Genomic DNA, 17,959 nt, shown 5'->3' with positions numbered 1-17,959 from the left:
CTGAGTGGATATAACAACTTCCTTTAACCTTGTTGCTTTTAACTTTTATTCTAAAGAGGCTAAATTTAACCACTGGTGAAGTGACAGCAGCTTCAAAACAAGCCAATAGTAAATCCAAAGTTGCTACCAAAATACATCTTGCAATCCTTGAAATAGCTTCTTCTGCCATTGGGCTTAACAGAGTCAAACAAAACAAAAGAGAATAAAATGCAACCCATCAGAACAATGGCAACGATATAGGACTTCAAAACAAGATCATAGGGAATCAACAATACCTGCAACCCTCAGAAGGAGATCCCCTAGATGCCACACTGTGTACTGCTATCCTCTGTACCCATGATCAGACCTCTGGCCCTAGACCTGCAGTGTTAGTGAAGCACCAAAGCACCACAGGCGTCCAATTGCATTTCACCTCCATAGCTATCATCCCAGCCTGTGTTTCTATGGATAAGCTGGTCGCTTATGGTGGTGGTGGGGTTGGTCCCTTGCTTGTCAGCCCAAGTACCGGAAGGGGCTGTGATCTGGCTGTTTGCAGTCACGGTGGCCCATGCATGGCATAGGTTCCTAGACTGTAACCTTGTTGTTTTGTTCTGTGTGGCTGGGAAGCTTCCAGCCTTGGACTGGAGCAGATGACAGGACAGTGAGCAGGGAGTCCTCACCCATTGGCTGGGGTGGCCAGGTCAGGCTGGATGGAGACCCAGGCAGGCAGGCGCTGGGATTCTTGGGGTTGATCTTAGAAGCAACTGGGAGTGGCTGAAGGTGCAGGCCTGCTGTGAGTAGTGGCAGTGTGGCAGGGCACATGGTCTTTGGGCCAGCAGTTGCCAGCTACTGCCTTGGCCACGCCCCAGAAGCTCCGTCCCCATTTGCTCTTTTGCCTGTTCCTCAGTCCAGAGCAGGGAGCAGTGGTGCCGCCCTCCTGAGGGCACTGCTCAGGCTGGGGGACATAGATAGGTGCGGCAGGGAGTGGGGATCCTGCCGGGGCAGGATATTGGCATTGCCACCCAGCATCTCTCTGACCTGTACTGCTTTGTCTATGTGGGCTGGGAATGATGCCACCCCAGCTCTGGGTGCTGTTCTGCTCTGAGGGTGCCACAGTCCTCGATGTAAAACAGGAATTACACACAGAATTAGCACAGGGCATACAGGTACCCCGCTGGGCAGACAGACACCCAGGAAGACTGAAAGCAGATCCCAAACAGATCTGTGTACACCGTGTTCCTGCAGCATTGTGTGCGAACAGTAGCAGCCTATGTGTCTATTGGTGAGGGGTTAAGCCAACAAAATGTGGGGTGCACAGCCAGCCTGAGGAGGAGCGTGAAACATGGATGCAACTCGAGGATGTCACGCAGAGGGAAATCCGCCTGACAGAAAAGGACAGACTCCACGTGATTCCACTTACATGAAGGAGCTCAAGTTAGGCACATTCAGAGACAGAGTGCAGTGGAGCTTGCTAGGGGCTGGAGCTGCAGGCAGTAGGGAGGGACTGGCTTGTGGGTGCAGAATTTGTATTTGAGCTGAAGAAGAGGTTCTGGAAACAGGAGCGATGTTGGTGGCACAGCATTGTAACTATACCTGATGCCGTGGACTTATAAGTGGTTAAAGTGGTAATTGTTGTTTTAGACACACACATACACAAAAATAATTTTTTGTTGTTTTGTTTTTGTTTCTTTTGAGACAGGATTTTGCATGCAGATCAGGCTGGCCTTGCACTCACTGTGTAGTCCGGGTTGGCCACAAACTTGTGGTGACCCTCCTGTCTCAGCCTCCCAGGTTCTGGGATTAGGGACATGCACCACCATGCTGGTTAATATATGTTTGAACAAGGGCTGGGGTTTAGCTCAGTGGCATAAGTGCTATATATATATAGCACCTACACAAGGACAAGAGGAGTTGAAGGATGGGTATGGGTATGGGTGTGTATGTGTATAGGCACCCTATGTTCCTAGGCTCTGTCATTATACACTGGAGATAAGTCAGAGAGGAGCTCACAGTGAGAAAACGGGTGCAGGCCCAGGACAGCTGCAGTTGCCTGACGTACTCACAGCCCCAGAGGTGCTGCTGGGAGGCAGGGAAGGGGCAGAGGGAGGAGCAAAGTGTGTTGTGGTTTCCTCGGTGACTCTGGGGCAGGGCAGTCCAGACCCAGTCCCATGGGCGCAGCCCGGCACTGAGCCTATATGAGTCACCGCTCCACTGGGGAACAAAAGGGTATGGTGTGAAAGGGCTGGGCTGTGACTCAGGGCCACTGCCTGGTGACCATCCATCCCTGTGTCTTCTGCCTGAGGGAGAACAGACCAAGTTACTTGCTGTGCAGGCCACTGGGAGGGCACCTACGGAGCCGGTGCCTGCCCAGGACTCTGCCGTGCCTCTGCTGGCCCCATGCAGAGCAGCGGCTGCTGTGAGACGGAGTGCTGGGGGGGTGGGGGTGGGTACTGGCCTAGCTGGTCTGGTTCTCCGCAGCCAGCCGCATCCCCTCCAGGTCAGCTCTCCCGTCAGTCCTGTAGGAGGAAAGGAGCTTCTCTTGGGGAGCACCTGCTTGGGCCACGGCCTGATTTCAACCTGTCACTGACTCCGGAACCTGCTGCAAGGACGAGTCCTGCATTTGACTTAGCTCTGGGGCCTGAGCTTACAGAGAAGGCTTAGCATTTTTACTTGTGATTGTGAAAAAGAGGTAGAAAATACAAAGAATGATATTTTATAGTAAAAATATGTGATTAGACGTGGTCACCTTTAGCATTTCAGGGGTTGTTTGCATGCCCGCCTTTGGGGTGTGGGGGAGTAGCTGGCATGAACTAAAGCCTGAGGCACACGTGTTGTTCCTGTACTACTTTGTGGGGCTGGTACAGCCTCGGATGGTTTTGTCCTGCCCATGTAAATCTATAATGGCATTTCAGAAAGACCATGCTCATTTGAGCGAGTTGCCATAAATGGTATACTGTAGGTTGCCCCTTGACGAAGCAAGCAATAATGTCATTTCTGAGGCATTTTTTGTTGTTCTGGGTGAAGAAAGCCTTTTTTTTGAGATTGGGTCTTTCTTCATAGTTTAGGCTGGCCTTGGACTCACTTGTGTAGCCTAGGTTGGCCTTGAACTCACGACCATTAGGAAAGAATTGACCCTTGAAGTTGTGATACATAGTACATGAGAGTATTCTATTCTTTTTGCATCTGCGCGCTTGGGCTCCTTCATGGAAAAGGTTGATGTCCTGTACATGAGCTCACATACTCACCCTCACACAGTCACTTATCTGAGCCAGGACTCGGGGAGGTCTAGGTGCTGGGGAGGCCTTGGTGGCCAGCACCGTCTCAGACTCCGCCCGTCTGGAACCAAAGGCTCGTGGTCAGGAAACAGATGTCATCATATACTCACATGACTGCAAGTAAGGTTACGGCCAGGATAAATGCTAAGAAACCAGAAGCAGAGGCAGAAACCTATAGTGTGTGTGCCGTTCCCTCCAGGCCTGGAGGAAGGACTAGTCCTTCAGCTTGAGGTAGCACTGGGGGAGTGGAGTGAGTACTTGCTTGCCCTCAGGCCTAAGGAAGAAGGCAGGGGCAGGTGTGTGTGTGTGTGTGTGTGTGTGTGTGTGTGTGTGTGTGTAGTCAAGGTTGACAGCTCTCTGTGGTTCCTTCTCTGCTTGTGATAGGATTCCAAGGTAGACCAGTTACCTTCAGCCTCAGAGAGGACTTTGGTGGTGCATGTTCAAAAAGATAATTATAGCAGAATCCTCCAATGATTCCTAAGTGATTCAGCTTTATAAATGAACATTTAAGCTTTTCTTAACTCTGCTAACCCGCCCTTCTACTCCTGTGTTGCCTTCTGGTCTCATCAAAGTTCCCAGTGATACCCTACCATATCTTGTTCAGTCCCCTCACCAAAATTCTCCTGGTGAAGAAAAACTCCCACATTTACTGCTTAGCCTCAACGGAGTGGGTATGATCTCTTCTTTCTCTCTTCAGGACCAGCTCTTCCCATAGTCAGGTTCGGACTTAAATGTAGCATAGAGGCACTGCTGCCGGCTGGCTTTCTCTTCTCCGATTGCCTATAGTCTGTTTCCCAGGCTGTGAGTGTGGGGGCGGTGGGAGTGTGGGCACCTGTGCCATGGATGTCCTCTTGTGGCCATCGTGGTGTGTGGTGGGCCCAGCACGGCTGACAGGTGCCACCTTGCCTGTTCCCTGTGCATGGTTCTGCTTCATCACTTTGTGAATGTAAGAGGTGACTGTGCCCAGTGCAACTGCCTAATGGACTTCTGGAAAGGTAGGGGGGCTTTACTATGTAAGATGGGGTTGTGCGGTATACACTTTGTGCTCTGAGATGCCCTTGAGCAGTGGAGACATGGGGAAAAGTCAACACTGCTGCAGGTCCAGGTACGGGATCAAGGTACGGGCAAGGCTGTATCCCCCTCTGGGATGACAGAGTTTGGCCTTTCTTGTATGCCTGCTTTGTGGTAACTCAGCCACTCCTCCCCCACACCACACACATCGAAACCACTCAAGATGATTGAGGTCCTAAGTGAGAAAGACAAATCCATGGAGCTTCTGGAAAGTTACAGAAGAATATCTGTGAGTAGGAACAGATACGTTGGTTTTTTGTTGTTTTGTTTTTAAAGTGTTGAGGATTAAACCTAGGACCTCACACATGCAGAGCGTATATTCCACCATGGAGATACACTGCATAGGCACAGCGATCTTACACAAAAAACCGCTGTAAAGGAAAAGAAAGATCTCACAACTCAGCCTTCATTAAGGTTGTTTTTTTGTTTGTTTGGTTTTTGAGACAAGGTCTTGCTATGTAGCCCAGGCTGGCTTTGAACTCACAGCACTCCTCCTGCCTCAGCCTCCTGAGTGCTGGGATTACAGGTGTGTGCCACTTGTGCCCGACTAAAACTAAGAGCTCTTGGGCTGGTGGTAGAACACATGCTTAGTGTGTACAGTTCCTGGTTCAATTGCCACCACTGAAATGAATAAATGAGTAAAAAAAAAGACAAAGGTAAAAAGAGGCCTGGTTGAGGTTAGAACAGCAGACTGCAATCTGATAAAATGTATTTGAAGTACATATGTCTAAGACACATAGTTTTTAACATATTAGTATCTATAAACAGCTTCTATAGACCAGTACGAAAGGAGACAATTTTTTAAAAATTTTATTTAAAGTGAAAAAGAAAAAAAAAAAACAGAAAAAGGGTACAAGTAATACAGAATTTCAAAAAAAATAAACAGTAAGAAATCACTATTTAATAGATTACATATTGTCATCTTAGAAATAGTTGTTCAAGTTACAATATTAAAGCATACAACGTGGACATTCAAACAGTGAGACTGCAAAACAGTTCTGTTCAATGATCCAACAAAAACTCAGTAATATGGTTATCTATCTTATACACTTAAATGTACATGCAGTTATATCCTTTAGAGCACTTTCTTTTCCTCTCTTTTTTTACAATAACAATTACACATTTTGGATTTTATTACTTCCACAGTTCTTACTTCTTTTTTTTTGAAGAGAATAAAACCAAATGTGACATAACAAAACAAAGTCAGTCAAATCAAAAGAATGGACATAGTACATGATGTAAAAACAGAATACAAGGTGATCAACAATGGTTACCATAATGCCTCTTGCTATCTTAAAAAGAATTGCCTATATCATCAGTTATAATAAAATTGAAAAAAACAGTACAGAACAACACCAATAAAACCGAAACGTTGGAGACATTACAGGACTTCAAAAGAAGATAATACTCAAACCAGAATGGGCATCATAGTGAATCTTACTGTCTTCAAAGTAGTTGCCTATACCCTCAAATGATGCTATCAAGCAAAACAGAATAGAGTAAAATCAGTCAAAATAAGATGGTGAGAGCAATACAGGGCTTCAAATCAAGTTAATAGAAAATCAAAGTGGGTTACTATAATATATCCTGTTTTTTAATTTATTTTTTCCCTTAATTAAAAAATAAAAATAAAAAAAGGAGATTGAGATAAAAGAGGACATAACAACACAACAGCACAGGTCAGAACAGAACCATTTAAGCAACATAGTGTTTCACCACAAAACATAACAGTAGTTACCATGGTGTCTCTTTACTTGAAATGTTTGAGTATAACTTCGTATACTGTAGCATCGAACATATCAAGACAATGTAAAACCATTCAAGAGAATGACAGTATTACAGGGTATTTAGAACCAACTAACAGAAAACTAACAATGGTTTCTATATTATCTCCTTGTCTATAAAAGTTTTTGTTTGTACTATCACATATAATAAATCCAATAAGATACAACATGTTAAGACCAATGGAGATAGAAGAACAAAAGCTTGATGGGACTTCAAAACAAGATGATATTAAATCAGCACTAGCTATTATGATGTCTTGTTTTCTTCAAAATAACTGTTCATACCATCACAGACAATAAAATCAAACAGCCCAGAATAAAACCATTCCAATTAATGAATGAAAACATTATAAGGCTTTAAAGCAATATAATGGGGAATCATGGTTACCACATACTTTTATGTATTGTTATCATTTCTTACACTAGGGGAACTATTCAGTATTTATACGTGTGGGTTTGATTTATTTCACTTATGAGTGTGCTCTCAAGTTGCAACCATTTATTTATAAATAACTCAATGTGATCATTCTTTATAGCTGACTAGTACTCCATTGTGTAAAAATACCACAACTTTTTTATCCATTCCTCAGTTGATAGACACTTAGGTTGTTTCCAAGATCTGACTATTACCAATTGTTAAAAAGACAAAAGAGCAAGTGTGTCACCAGAGAGAGGATCCAAATGGCCAGAAAGCGTCTGAAACATACCTAACCTCAGGGGTCACCAGAGAGGTGACAGCTTAATCCCTGAACTACCGCTGCACACCCGCCAGAATGACTAATACAAAAAAGAGCGCAATCAAAACGTTGGTGAACATTCAGAGCAGCTGGGCTTTACACATGTTGGTAGAGTGCGATTTGACACGGCCAACATGGAAACAACCAAAGTGTTCCTACCTATGCCGCCGCCACAGTTCCGCTCTTCATTACAAACCCAGGACACGTGAGTGCATGTAAACACCAGAAGACATGTGGCGCCAGCATTCTGTTTGCTGCTTTTCTCTTCTTTCTTGTCCTCCTCCTCTTCTCCTTTCTCTTTTCACCTGTCTCTCAGTATGAGTGTTGAACCAAAGGCTTTTGTACTGAGCTGCACCTCTGGTCCTTTATTTAATTCTTCTTCTTCTTTCTTCTTTCTTCTTTCTTCTTTCTTCTTTCTCCTCCTCCTCCTCCTCCTCCTCCTCCTCCTCCTCCTCCTCTTCCTCCTCCTCCTCCTCGTGGTCTTGCTATGTAGCCTTGGCTGGCCTTGAACTTGCAGGGATTCTTGTGCCTCGGCCTCCAGAAGGCCAGGGTCAGAGTTGTGCACCACCGCGGTGAAGTCTGGTTTTCATTTTTGAGCAGGGTCTTACTCAGTCACTAAGGCTGAGCTTCAGCTTGCCTTCCTCCTCCTCAGCCTTCTAGAGGACTGAGATTGCAGGCGTGTGCAGCCATGCCTTGCTGTGGCTTTATTCATGACTACGAGAAAGGGAGAAGTCAGTCTGTCCACAGTCGTATGGCTAAACAGGCTTTGATACACTTGTACAGTGGCGGACATTCGGCAATGAGAAGGGAGAAACTCCTCTGCATGCCACCGTGTGGATAAACTCGGGTGCATCGGTGGGTGCAGAAGCAAGGGGCGGCGTCCATGCAGCGCGATTCCAGGCAGGGGAGGCCAGATGTGTCCATAACTGCTGTGGGAAGTCCCAGGAGTGGCTGCCTTTGGGTAGGGCACTAACTGGGGAGACGTAGGAGGAGGCTTGCTTTCTGTGGGCTGGAAGTATATTTTGGGTGGGTTGATTACCTTGAGGTGTGAGTATCTTAACACTGTTGACTTGTGCAGTTAAGGTTTGTGTATATTGTATATGCTGATGTATCCATTGTGGTGGGGGGAAAGAACACACACAAGCCTTTTGTAGAGTCCTTGAGAGAAGACTGGTAGGTGAACCAAAGTCAGAGTGCAGGCTGGAGGGGAGGGCGAGGTGGACCGGGTAAGAGGCCAGGCCGCTCCCTGCCTGGGTTCCTCCCTGCTGCTGCAGTGATCGCTCCTGGGTGTCCCTTCCCACCTCACCCACCGCACCTTCCTGCCTTACAGCTTCTGGATGCTAGCTGCCGCCACTCCCTGGTCCTTCCTGTGCCCACAAAGGAGGTGCATCTGTCTAGTGCTTCCAAAAGTCGCCCTCCTCTGGTTCCCCATGATGTCCCATCTTCTCTGGGGAGGGAACTGGCCTCGTGGCCAGTTGTACACGAGGCTGAGGATGAATGGAAGTGGTGGTGGGTGTTGCTGGATCTGGTGAGGAGGACCGGCCTGCCTCTGTCTGCCCAGGCACATCGAGTTGCTCCCATACTTTGGACTGGTCCTACAAGTGGACCAGTCAGTCTGTTGGGGCAGATCCCACACTCAGCCATGGTGTCCTGGGGCCCAGTTTGTGTTCTCACGGTCCGGCTGTGTGCCCAGGGTCTCTTCTTTGTAGGTGTCCTGGCAACAGGGACAAGCGTCCTTTCTGGGCCAGCGTGCTGGGTACTGTGAGGCCAGGCCCGCCCTGGCTGTGTACCTACATGCAGTCTTATGGGGGTTTTCATCTCTTTGTGTCCTTGTAGGTTGGGAAGGTGCAGGTCAGGGGTGTGCACTCTGGAGCTGGCCTTGCTGGGTGCTCGGGTACCACATTGTGCTGACAACCGTTGGTGGCTAGGGTGAGACGCCTGAGAGCAGGGGATGGCTCACTGGCTGGGGGCCCTGATGCCTCAGTTTCTTGATTAGCTGGCCGAGGCACATCGGGGTAAATCTGGACAACATGAAAATAGTACTGGCCACCCTGTATGGATTTGGAGACGTGATCAGTGTTAGCTCTCAGAAGGGTGCTAGTGTACACATTGTTCAGGACAGTAGGCCCGAGCCATGGCGGGCTGCTTAGATGTGCAGGGTGCATATGTCCTCTGCGTTTTAATTGTCTTATCATCTGACCTTTGCCCATAGCTTTAAAATCAAGAAATCAACAGTAAAAAGAACGTGGTGCACACTCTTTCGGAGACCTGGCCCTAGTTAGTGGAGGCTGCTCACAGAACGGGTAGGAACAGGCGCATCTGGGTGGCTCCGAGGTTTTTTTGCTAATGTGAAAGCATGCCATTGCAGCAGGTTTGGAGCTGCTGGGTCAGAGGGCATGTGGAGTTAACCTTGGGTTGCTGTTGGCACATTGCCTTCCTCTTTCTTTTTTCCTTCTTTCCTTCCTTCCTTACTTTTGTTTCTTTCTTTCTTTTTTTTCGGTGTTTTGAGAAAGGGTCTCACCTTGTAGTCCACTCTGGCCTGAAACTCACTATGTAGCCAAGGGTGGCCTTGAACTCCAGACAGTTCGCCTGCCTCTGCCTCTGGGTGCTGGGAATACAGGCAGGCACCACCATGGCCGGCTGGCATTGCCTCTCAGAGTAGTGAAATGGGAAGTTCTGCCAAAGTGATGGTAAGCAGCCCCTTCCTGCTGCTGCAAACTCGCATGGATGCATGTGCTCCCCATTTCTGCAGCAGCCTGTGTGGCTGCCTCTAAGGGTACATGGTTACCACAGCCTTCTGTGGTCTATAGTCTCATAGCCACACTTCACAGCCTCCCTTCCCAGTGTGGCCCGGGACTCCTCCCCAGCTCCTGATGCCCAGCCTGTCCCCCACTATTGTACTTGGGGCCCAGACAAGCTGCAGGGTTCCTTAGCTGTCAGCTGCCGCTTGTGCCCTGGGGCTGCCCTTGCCCTGTGGCTGGCCCTCTGGAAATCCTCACATAGGTCACTGAAGTGACCAGAGGAGGTGGAGAGTGAGAGGGACTCTGAAAAGGGAAGAACCCTTGGGCAGCCCCCGAGGCCCACTGAGGGGGAGGATTTGTGTCTGCAGAAGTGTGTGAGGCCTTTGCAGAGTCACTCAGCTGTCTGGGCGTGTATTTTACACAGCAGGGGTCAGATTAGAGGTGTTTGAGGTGGGGTAGGAAAGAAGGAAAGAAGTAGGTAGAGGGGGAAGGGTTGAGGCCCCTCCCAGGTCTCTGGATTACAATCCGGGTGGATAGAGATGTCTTTCTCTGAGTCCGAACTCAGGAGGAGACTGGGCCACAGTAGAAGGAGCCAGCACTCAGGCTGCTGGTGGTGGTGGTGGTGGTGGGGCGCCCAGCCTCAGCCCTGCTGGCGTCAGCAGCTGGGGCAGCGGGTGCCACTGCCCCTGAGCAGCCTCTGTGGGGTTGTTGGTGAACGCAAGCAGGGCCAGCATCGCTTCACAGGAAGCGGTGAGAGCACGGCTTTCACTCCCTCACTCTGCAGGCGCCCTGTGGTTCCCTAGACCGAGTTTCTCTATTAAAATGGTCTCCCTGGCCATCAATTTCTGATTTCTCTTCTTGTCAGTCATTACTTCTGTCTCTTCTCAGGTTTCTGAGTCCTTAGAATCCAAATCCCAGATGTGGGGCCCTGGTAATTTCCACAGCGTGGAGGTCAGGAGCTGTGTCTTCTCGGCGCCACACACATGGGCCACCCTGAAGTGGAGAAACCATCAGCAGCTGTGAGGCTGTGCGCGCCTGCAGGTGAGCCCAGCAGGCTGGACTCTGCTTTCCAGAGCCGCCCAGTCCTGCGCTGGTGGCCTCAGTCACCTGGGCAGGAGATTCCCAGGCCCCATCTCCAAAAGTCCCAGGTGTGGCCGAGCGTGATTCTGTGCTCAGGCCAGTACCTGCCTGTAGGCTCTGAGTGCTGCCTCTGACACCCTCTGTCACGGAGATGCATGGGCCTTGTCCTCAAGCCGTAGGATCTGGACGTCCTGCCATGGTGGGTGAGGTCTTTTTGGTGCCAGGTCAGCAGGAAGGGTTTCTGGGAGGTGGGAGCAGCTGCACCTCTCCCATGGTACCTAGGTTGTTTTGATCTTGAGTGTCTCTGCTGCCACCAGGAGTGACAGTAGGTCCTTCTCACAGGGGACACCCCTGTCTCCTCAGGCTTGCTTTGGTGTGGTCTGTCCTTTTTCCCTGCCAGTCCCTTTGGAGGGAGACGGTGGGAAGTAGCTACCGCTACCCCAGTAGGGCTCAGGCTTGGCTCTGCACCTGCCCATTTCCATTGCTGGCCCCTCCTTGGACACAGAGGAGTGATGATAACTAAACAGAAGGGTCCTCCTTCACCCTCTCTGTCTACCTCCTGTAGGCGATGGCTTCTGTAGCAGCTGTCGCCTTGCTCTTGGCTGGAGAGATCTGCTGAGTAAGCGGCAGGTGGAGGTTTGGCAGCTGGCAGAGCACAGGCCAGCACTGGCGAGGGCCGGCTGAGCTTGGGGTGCCCAGGGCTCACTGCCATTTCATGTGTGCATTTCATGTCTGGAGATCTGGAATCCTGGAGAGGATCTCGAAAAGCATTTCTGGGTCTCAGAGCCCAGAGTGGATGGAGATGGGAGGGGATGCAGAGTTGGATGTGAGGCACTGGTGGAGCAGGAGGGGCTTTGCAGTTCTGGGATGGGCCGAAGGCCTGTGCATGCCTGGACTAGCAGGAAGCGTGGAGGAGCTTGGAGGCCCTGGCGGCTTATTGTCATTCAAGTCACTCACTCAGTGACTGGCTGGGGCAGCTGGTGTGCTGCCTCCTGAGACCGCTGTGCCTGCAGAGTCTTGCCTTCTGGGTGGGTCTGTCATGTTTCTTACTGAGTATTTTCGTCATCTCTGGAAGTGTTTCCCAGCCTTCTTCTCACCTGCCTGATTATGTAGCATCCCAGCTCCTGAAGGGTCAAGAGTCCATGTCCTGGGCCCCTTAATCCAGCTGCTCTGGATACGGGGTTCATCTTCCTCCTCTCTCACCTCCAGCTCCCCAAGTGCTGTCAGGGCTTGCTCACCATGGGGCCTCCTAGCAGGTGCCCAGAGCCGCTGTGCCACGTTCTTTCTTTCTTGTTGCTGTGAAGTGAGGAGGACACTGATCTTGTGATGCGCTGTGCTGGACCCTGTGTGCCCTGTTTCCCTGAATTCCCATAGAACCCTCCCCCTTTTGCCGTTGGGGAAAAACAGGCTGGGTAAGTCCTTTCCAAGGCTCATAGCTTCGAAGTGGCAGAATTCAAATTAGAGTCCCAGTAACCTTAGAACTCAAGGCCTGCATCGGTGCTCTGTATTGTAAATACTTTTTATTTTTATTTATTTATTTATTTTTAAGCCAGTCAAATTTAGCAGTGTGTGTGTGGGGGTGGTATACCAACTTTAGTGACACTAATGTTAATAAGTTCTGATAGGGGCTGGGGATTTAGCTCAGCGGCATAAGCACCTGCCTTACAAGCAGGCAGTTGTGAGTTCGATCCCCAGTACCAATAAAAAGGAAAAAAACAAACAAAAAAAATAAGTTCTGATAACCCACTGCCATCGGACTAGCCTGTAAATACTTTTTAATGTAGGTGTTTTTGTAGCTTATATAAACTCATGTCATCATGCAATTATGATACCTTGGAATCATATCCTTCTTGCATTGAATTCATGCAAAGTAAACCAGAGCCCTTAGGAAAAGACAAGAATAATCTTTAAACTTCAGAGATCTACTTAATGAGTTATGTTCTGGAAGGATGAGACATTAGAGTCAAGATAGGCCCCATCCCCAGTACTCCAACGATTTAGAGTAGTCCTGGGTGAATCGGGGTGGCAGACCTGTGTTTCCATCCTGTTCTGGCCACCTGGAGTGTGACTGAAGGCAGTCACCTGCACCTGCACCTGCACTGGGGAGAAAGCTGACCACGCTGGTGAGGAGGAGCCACTCTCTACCACGCACCTTCCCGAGGGGCCTCTTGGGGGGGGTAGTTTAGGCTCTGCAGGGTTTTCCCTGCTATTAGAATTTGCCTTCCAGTGTCAGAAGGCTGCAGCTGGTTCTCTCATTTGGGGATCTTTCTCAGCCAACACTTGGGGTCCACACATCGAAATGAAAGAAGATATAGTTGGGGTTTTGTTTTCGATGGGACTCAGGCTGCGTGTTTACCTAGGTGCCAGAACCTGTGGCATCTTGGAGGTTTAGGGGCCAGGAATCAGTCACCTGTCCCATCCCCACGCCCAGTCAAGATGCTGGACCTCACTACCTGCCTGTTGGTTTCCTTTCTGGAATGTCTGGATAGAGACATGCGTTTTCTAGTCATGCATACTGCTTAACTAGAGCATCATAGATTCCAGTGGGTTTTAAATTATCTCCAGAAGTCTAGCTGGATAGAATTTTGTGGAACATCATTTATAATGGAGCTCCCCAGAGAGCTTGCCTCAGTAGGATGTGTGTGTGTGGGTGACTTTACAGCAGTCTTTGCTCTTGAGGTGTGCTCTGCTTACCTTTATCCTTGGTGTAAGGAATGGTGAATGAGCCAGGCTGCTGTCCTTGAGCTGACCCAGGGAGTGGGATGTGGGTCGGTTCGCAGCAGCCCGTTGAAACAGATGCCCTGCTGGGGGAAGGGCCAGGCCAGAAGACCTTCCCCACAAGAGGATTCAGCTTTATCCCAGTTAGGAGAACTGGCACGAGGGCTTTTCTAGGGCCACCTTGCATGCCTGCCCTTCTCCCTGGGACATGTGTCACAGGGATGGGTGTCTGTGTTTCATGCTCATGCCCTGGTCTTGCCCTCATGAGCTCCATGAGCACCTCTGCACCCTCCGTGCCTTGGTGTCCTCACCTGTGACAATGAGTCCCTGCCATGAGTGCTGCTTGGAGGCTCGGCTGGGATGGTACATTCGGAGCCCCTGCAGTGGGCGCCTGGTGTGTGCGAAAGCCCTGGCTCCACTGCCTGTGCTGAGGAGGAATGGGCAGTGAACTCTGAGGTCATTGGTTCCCAGGCCCCTGGGTAGCCTGAGTGTCTCCTTTAATAGCGTTTGCTGGGCCAGTGTCCACTGCTCAGCAGGCAGCATAGGATGGGACTCTAGGCCTTCCCTGTCCACAGTGCCTCACTCCCACGTACCTCTGGGTCTCACGTGGATCCGCAGCATGCTTTCTGTCCATCACCACAGGTGTACTGAGTGTCTACTATGGATGTTACTGGAGAGGCCTAGAGAGAGCCAGGCAGAGAGGAGGGCTCTTGTGTAAAGCATAGCTTTTCAAGCCTTTTTGTTGCATCAAAACTATTTAGAGACAGGGTCTTGTTCTGTTGTCCAGACTAGCCTTGAACCTCCCTAGTAGCCAGGACTGTAGGTATGCATCATCACAAAACTAAAGGTCTGTCTGTCTGTCTGTCTTTCTTTTTGATTTTTCTTTCGGTACTAGGGATTGAGTTCAGGGCCTCTCATGTGCTGAGCCCTGGAACTGTTTTATAATGTAAGTTTCCTTTAGGAGAACCTATAAATTCTGGCAGAGAAGCATACAGGAAATAAGCCGCTTTGGTTGAAAGTGAAATACTTTTTGGCCTAAGGATAGGCACCCAGGCAGGAGTTGATTGCTGGTGATATTCTCCCAAGTTCATTCTTCTGGGATCTGGGCTCTGCCTTTCCCTTGGGAAGACTGCAGACCTGGGACGGGGCCAGGGATTGAGCTGACCTCTGCCCCAGTCCTCCTCAGAGCAGTGTGAGCCGGAGGCCTGGCCCACAGTGGCAGATCTATGTATGCAGTGAAAACTGAGACTGTGGCTCAGCCTCTCCGGGGAATCAGGCCACAAGGAAGCCAAGCACTTAGCCTGCAGGCTGCCCAGCAGCAGTAGTGTTGCCAGTTCTTGTTGGCTCATATGTGATAGTGGCATTAGCCTGTGGGATCCGGTTCACCGCTGGGGCATCTGGACTTTGGGTTTAGAAATACAAGTCTCCCTCGAGGGATGATGACGTGTGGGCCTGAATGTGTTCTGTGTGATTTTGTGTCTTGTAGTCTTACTTTTCTGTGACTCTGGGGTGCCCAGGTCCCTGTGAGGGGCATTTTATCTATGTGGTGATGGCTCCCCAGTGTCCTGATTCTGTGGCAGGTTTGTGTCTGCTTTGACAGTTCCCCTGGTTTGTTTAGGAGATCCCACTAGTCAGTGTGCTGGGGGTGAAGGTGCCTTGAAGTTGGTGTGGCCCATGGGGCTGGGCTGTAAGTGGCTGGGTGTGCAGAATGCCCCCCAACGGGTGGTCGTGGGGCCCCGTTTCCAGCTTCTGCCCAGTGGCCTTCCTGAAATCCAGGAGAGGCAGAGAGATAAGTGGGCCAAATTAGACACCACCGGGTGAGGCTGCTTGGAGGAACACTTAGCATAGGCGCGAGCACAGCATCTGCTGAGATGAGATCCCTGGGTCCCGGCCCTCCCTCATGCCCTTCTCCTCGCCCTCCTCTCCCTTGCAAGCTCTGTGTCCTCCTTGCCATTGTGCCCTCTGTCCGAAGTGGCTGACCTGTTGACCTTGCTACCTCTTACCTTCACCCATCAGCATAGGCGTCACCTTCTTGGAGAAGCCCTCGGTGACTCCCCCAGGCTGACTTGAAACTGTCCATCTCATTGATTTATTACACCATGCTGTGATGGTCAGTGCTTTTGTTTTTTGAGATGAGGTTTCCCTAGATAGCCCAGGCTTGCCTTGAACCCATGCTGATCCTCCTGCCTCAGCCTCCCCAGTGGTGGGATTACAAGTGTGGGTCACCACACCAGGTTTAGGTCAGGGCTTTTGGAAAAAGAACTTTGAAACAGTTTTAGTGAGCACAACATGCATAGACACTTTTTATGTGTGTATTTGGTACTGAGGATTGAGTCCAAGGCCATTCTACCACGTAGATTCCCCAGAAGTTTTTAAGATAGGTTGGCCTTGAATTTAGCCATTCGCCTGCCTCAGCCTCCCAAGTAGCTAGGATTGCAGGCATTAGCATTGCAGTCCTCCATAGACACTTTTGTTGTCCTAAAGGTGCCGGCTCTACAAAGGTAACTGAACCCTATTTTCACCTCTAGCTAGTCCCACGCTCCCTGTCAGAGGCAGCCATTGAAAAGTAACTGCGATTGTGCCTTTTAAGCCTTAAAAACACATCAGCATTCCTCACTGAGGTGCTGGGAAGTGTTTAACAATTGCTCTCAGGATTGGGGAACTGGAAACCATGATTGTAGCATTTCCAGTTTCCATGGTTTAAACCCCTGATGTGGACAGTTTGACAGCACCAATTGACCTGACCTGACTGGATGTGGAGCTGGACAGAGGTGTGCTGTGCTTGCTGTCTTCAGCTAGCTGGCAGGACCTGGGCCTGCGTGGGGCTTCTGGTCTGACTGTCGTGGCCACGGCGGTGCCTCCAGACCTGCTTCACAGGCACAGTGTGCGCCATGCCGAGGCTTCTTCACCCCCTAGTGCCCTTTGTTCGATGGCGTGCTGGCCGTGGTCCAGCATCTCCTCAGTAGGCCCTGTGCTCCTGGGGCACGAGTGCTTTGAAAACACATACGCTTTCAGTGCATCTGGATGCACAAGACCACCTGTGAGGCCTGAGAGTGGCCTGTGGATGCTTGGAAATGGCACAGCCACCCTGGCACAGCTATGCTGCCGGGACCATGCCAGCCAGGGCACTGCTTGGTAATGGGCCTGGGGCAGGACTTGAAGGACTGGAACATCTGGGCTCGAGTTGGCAGGCAGCATCACAGGGTGTTACGGACGTCCCCACTATGGCGTAGTCATCTGTGCTTTGGTTTCATGGGCACAGAGTCCTCAAGGGAGTGGCCTTGTTGTTGGCTGAGGGCTCAGGGTCACACTTCTTGGCCAATTGGCAGGTGAGGTCATCGGGGCAGGTGGCCTGGGACCTTGTGGACCCATCCCAAGTTGTCTGATCAGCCTTGGCATGGTCCTGAGATGAGCAGAGAGAAAAATGTATCCAGCGCTCTTTCTGCTCTGAGAGAAGCCTAGGGACCCGGCATGGCTGAGTTTGCTGATAAATGTTTCTAAAGCCCCAGCTGCCAAACATGACTCGAGGCGAGGAGCCTGTGGGGCTTTGCACATCTCTCTGGAGGGTGTGGCCTCTTTCCAGAGCTAAAGATGAAAAGAATCTCATTTGGTAAAGTCTGACTTTGTTCTCTGCATACTTAGGAAGGTTTATTTCCTTTCACTTTTTCGTGATCAGACCTGCCGAAGTACTTAATAAACGCCAGCTGTATACCTGACCCCACGGTGGGGGTGGGAGTGGGGGGCCCTGGAATTGATTGAATGGATTCAAATTCTGCCCTTTCCAGCATGCACTTTGGGACCTTGAGCAAGTTAATTAGCCACTCAGGGCCTCAGTCATCTCCTATTCGGCACCGTGACAGCACCTACTTCACAGCAACAGCCTCATCAGGGAGGGGAGTGAGACTGTAACAGGGGGAGCAGGAGTCCAGAGCTCAGCAGAGGCCCTGCAGAAGCTGCCCTTGCAGCTGCATGGAAGGTCACATGCAGGCGGAGCCAGGAAGAGAGAACATGTAAGACCCTAAGATGTTCTCTGTGTGGACAGAGAGAGGGAGCAGTGATACTATTAGCAGTGAGCACGTGACTGTTGTAATTAAGGCCTAATGGTGCGGCTTGCATTTCAAGTCTTAGAGGTTGGGGGGATGGACAGGTCCTAGGAGGGGAGGGGCTTGCAGAGGGGTCTGTAGTGGAGAAGAGTTATAGTGGGGGAGGGTCAGCGGAGGACGCTGTGGGCCAGGTGTCAGGGAGTGTTCCAGACCAGTCTGGTGGGCAGTGGTTGCAGGGTCAGATCTGTTAAGAAGTCAGCTGAGGTCTGCCTCACCCGGAGGTGGAGTGGCACAGGCATGTGGAGTGGAAATGGGATGGCAGGGGCAGAACCAGTTCATTTATGTTTGCTGTCTCTGTCTCTGCCTCTGCCTCACTCCCTTTCTCTCTCTGTCCCTGTCCCTGTCCCTGTCTCTGTCTCTCTGGAGTGGTGTGTGTACTGGGGATTGATTGAACCTCCGCTTTCACCCTGAGCTACGTCTCCGGCCCTTTTTAATTTTTTTACTTTGAGTCAGAATATTGCTAAGCTGCTA

General features: G+C 50.2%; 1 protein-coding gene across 3 annotated transcripts in view; it reads left to right on the top strand.

Moving 5' to 3' along the window:
• Arhgef3 (Rho guanine nucleotide exchange factor 3) overlaps nt 1-17,959 on the top strand; it is a 277,874-nt gene that overhangs the window by 8,126 nt on the left and 251,789 nt on the right. The window contains exon 1 of one of the 3 annotated variants that reach the window (XM_005008261.4): nt 10,493-10,628. The exons of the other annotated variants lie outside the window; for them this stretch is intronic. The gene's annotated coding sequence lies outside the window, so the exon portion shown is untranslated. Of the gene's footprint in view, nt 1-10,492; nt 10,629-17,959 lie in introns of those variants that run through there. 3 annotated transcript variants of the gene reach the window in all.

This window comes from Cavia porcellus, unplaced genomic scaffold (assembly GCF_034190915.1).
Source record: "Cavia porcellus strain 051 isolate PalLab524CR breed Dunkin Hartley unplaced genomic scaffold, mCavPor4.1 scaffold_10, whole genome shotgun sequence".
Lineage (NCBI taxonomy): Eukaryota > Metazoa > Chordata > Mammalia > Rodentia > Caviidae > Cavia > Cavia porcellus.
The sequence above is the reverse complement of the archived record's forward strand: the minus strand, read 5'-3'. Positions and strand labels throughout refer to the sequence as shown.